We start from the raw sequence: 3,758 nt of genomic DNA on the forward strand, positions 1-3,758 counted from the left end.
AGCGAGATCAGTCGCTCCGCCGGTATAAAAATAGATGGTCTCAAGATAGAGCACATTATATCGGAACTACGGTTGCGTGAAGCTCTCAGCATTAGCTGCCGGCTTGAATAGTGTAAATCATTTGAAGATAAACATATTCGTAAGAGACAGATTGATGTGTAATGTTATTTCATCTTGGCAAGAAGATTGGCTACAAATTACTCATGTAATGTTTATCATAAATTGTGTTACGCAAATTTTGTATAATATTTAACATGTATAATTATCTACAGATATTTTAATTGATTCAAAAGTTGATGTTCTTTCGTAAATATTTTTCTGCTCACTATCTCATGCATTCACTAATAAAAGTTTTTGTACTGTTTAAAAATTTACATTGTGCATATATTTTCGTTTTTTTTAATAAAAATAAATAAACCATGCTCTAACATTTCTTCTATTTATTTATATAAAACTTATTTTATACATAAAACATGTTAGAGCATTTATATATATATATAATTATTGTATTTTATAATTATATATATATAATTATTATAATATATTATATTGTAATATAATGTATTAAGATTCATAAGTTTACAATTTTCCTGTATCAGAGAATAGAAGAGTAAAAACAAATATAAATATTTAATAACAAAAAATTTAACTTTTAATACATTCAATAAATGTAAAAAATTATACATTTTACACTCGTCTTATTTTTATATTATTTAAACATAAAAACATTATTTAAATAAAAACTTATACTTCAATTTGACAATATTCTAACTTTTTAACATGTAAAAAGGCTCGGTACACGTTCCACAAATTCCTCACATTCCGTCGAAGTCACCATCAATCGTTCTATTAGTGCAATCATCCGGGTCAATCGAGAGTCCTTGACATATGCATCTACAGTCACAATTGAAAGATATAGAATATGCAGCACGCGTTTCACGTGGCGCATCATTAGTAAAATATGCTGTCAATAAATTCATGTCAATTATATCGAACCTTTCAGCACATATAATATATTGCACGTTAACTCTTAGTGGCCTTTTAACAACGTATATATTTTTAGTTGCGCTTTAAAACTGAAAAACACTATAAATCACTTCTTTCTATTGTCAGAAATAAAAGTACAATAAAAAATTAAACGTTCTCATCAATTGTAGAGATTGTTAAAGCTAATGGAGACGACAATTGTATATGCAATTGATATTGATCTATATTTCAAATATCATAAAAATGCATTATTATGCAAAGAGATTATTATAAAAAATATTATGTAAAATTAAACTTTTATATCCAGTGAACAATTTTTTTCAATCAGTTTTGTCTATAATTATTTTTTAATAACGAGCTTTCGCTTTGCGCGACAAGTCTTCACTGCGGTGTTGTCCAACCAGCTGATAGCAAAATACTTTGTCGGTCACCTAGTAGCGGGCCACCTACACGGGAATCATGAACGCTCAGATAGTCACCCCGTGACTGAGGAAAGGAGAATAACAAATTTATAGGTCATTCGCGTTCGGTCGAATCGGGTGCTACAGCACGGAGCACCGTGGAAACGTACCAATGAACTCCACGTGAATAGGTTGTCAGGAACATGAAAGAGTCGCGTGTCTCGGAGATGTGCATAGCCGTTTGTCTCCTACACAGCGTGCACTCAAATTATCTCGATGAATCTACGATGTAACTAAAATAGCTTCTTTAAAATATCTCACTCGCATCGAGATATTTTTATCACTTTTTTCAATCGCAAAGCAGATTTTTTTCACACGATAATATAACGATAATATCGCAAATCACACACGATTAAACATCAGAATTGTTCGTTACATATCTCAAAGAAAATCACAAAGATTTATACGATAAGATGTTTGTATGACATATGAGCTATTACGGTGTGCAAACGAAGTAAGTGATAAAAAAAAACCACATATTGAGTTAAAAATACGATCGGCATAATAGATGGTCAAGGCTACGTTGTGGTCGATAAAACTCGTGCTTAGAAGACCGGCATACAATTAAATCCGAAGGTCATTCAGATCTACAATTTGATGACACAACTATACGAGGAAAAAATTTACGACAAAAAATAAGTTGACCGCACAATCAAGTCGAGCTCCAGTGCGCGCCGCGTTCGTATGTACGCGGTTTGCGAGTGCGTGGAAGAATAGTGGGGCGCAGTGATGCGCGGAGCGGCCACTCCGCAACGCTCCCCTTTCAAGAGGATTGTATAAGACTATAGAAAGCAAGTTGATGCTGCGTCCGGACTACACGAGCAACGTGAACGGTCTCCTCGACGTGCTGCTATCCTGCGCTAGTGGGTTTCCTTTGAAACGGTTTATGTAAAATTTACGTGAAATTATTCTACGATCGATCCAGCCGAACCACGTCATTGCGCACGTGGAGGAGCAACGTGCTTGGGCCGACGCGACGCGATAAAACATGATATGAGAAATAGAAATAAATATCAGAATCTAATGATATTTTGTGTTAGTAGCACCTATTTTTTTGTATTATTTTTGCGAAATTAATATAAAAGAGTGAATCAGATTATCATATATATTTTCCTATGCTTGTTTCTATTCGTTATTTTGGCCGCGTCGCTTATTCTGATTGAATTATATAATATCGTTACGTTTAATTTATCAATTATATTGAATTCAACTTGAACAAGCATATTCCTCTTTTCATTAATTATGTACGAATAATTAGAGGACTACAAACTATCATAGACTATTATAGTATGAAAACTAAGAATCTCTCTTAACATAACTTGATCAAACTATCAGTTATTTGTCAATAACATTGACATCTTAAGAGTGATAATTATAATATTCAATAATTACTTTGAGAAACATGTATCTATCCCTTTTTGCTAAATTTCATATATTTATAAATAATATTATATAATAAATTTTATGTACAGTGTTCTGCTCCAATGTGACTTACTGCAAATAGCACTGAATGTGTTTCATGGCTATCATCATTTGTTATCTGTCGCTTGCAAACCAGCGGAAGATTATCACACACGCGACGGTGTGATAGCGAGCGGAGAAAAACAGAGCACGATTTGAAATCGGTGAAACATATTCCACCTTAGGATGTTTGCCTGATCCTCGGGGAGCCTCGCGGTGTAGAAACCGGTCAAGGAATGCGTGTAACGCGTGTACATACACGTCACGCCCACTCGTCGTACCCGTCACGTACAAGGCTGATGCCGTCGCATACGCGCTCCGCCACCTGCGTACGTACGTACGTCGATATGTATGTCGACGGGCGATGTTCATCGTCTGCGATGTCGTGATACGCGTACAGACAGATGTGTATAAGTGCCTTAGAGGCCTGTCATGCCCCGTGCACCGACACAGAACTTGCGATAGAAGACGATTGTCGGAAGCCGAGTAACTTGCCAGGAAACTAGCAAGAGCGGCAACACTCGATCTAGAACTTTGCGCTAGAATAGCTCATATCTAGCATAGAATCAACTAGCTCACGCTGTGATAACACTAGCATAGAGTTAGTTATATAAAACGCTCGATAAGAAAGTGGCGATATTCTTTCTCGGGAATTGTCAAGTAGATTGTTAGCGGAATCCTAGACATATTTAATGAGGAGTTTGATGTTAAAACTATAAATATTTTCAAAATTATAGCAACATATTATATTTTAAAAATAATTAGTTTTCTCTTATAATATTAATTTTTCGAAAAATCCGCATGCATGCAAGTTATCATGTTTTATGACAATAAAATAGATATAAAAAA

Source organism: Linepithema humile, chromosome 5 (genome assembly GCF_040581485.1).
Source record: "Linepithema humile isolate Giens D197 chromosome 5, Lhum_UNIL_v1.0, whole genome shotgun sequence".
Classification (NCBI taxonomy): domain Eukaryota; kingdom Metazoa; phylum Arthropoda; class Insecta; order Hymenoptera; family Formicidae; genus Linepithema; species Linepithema humile.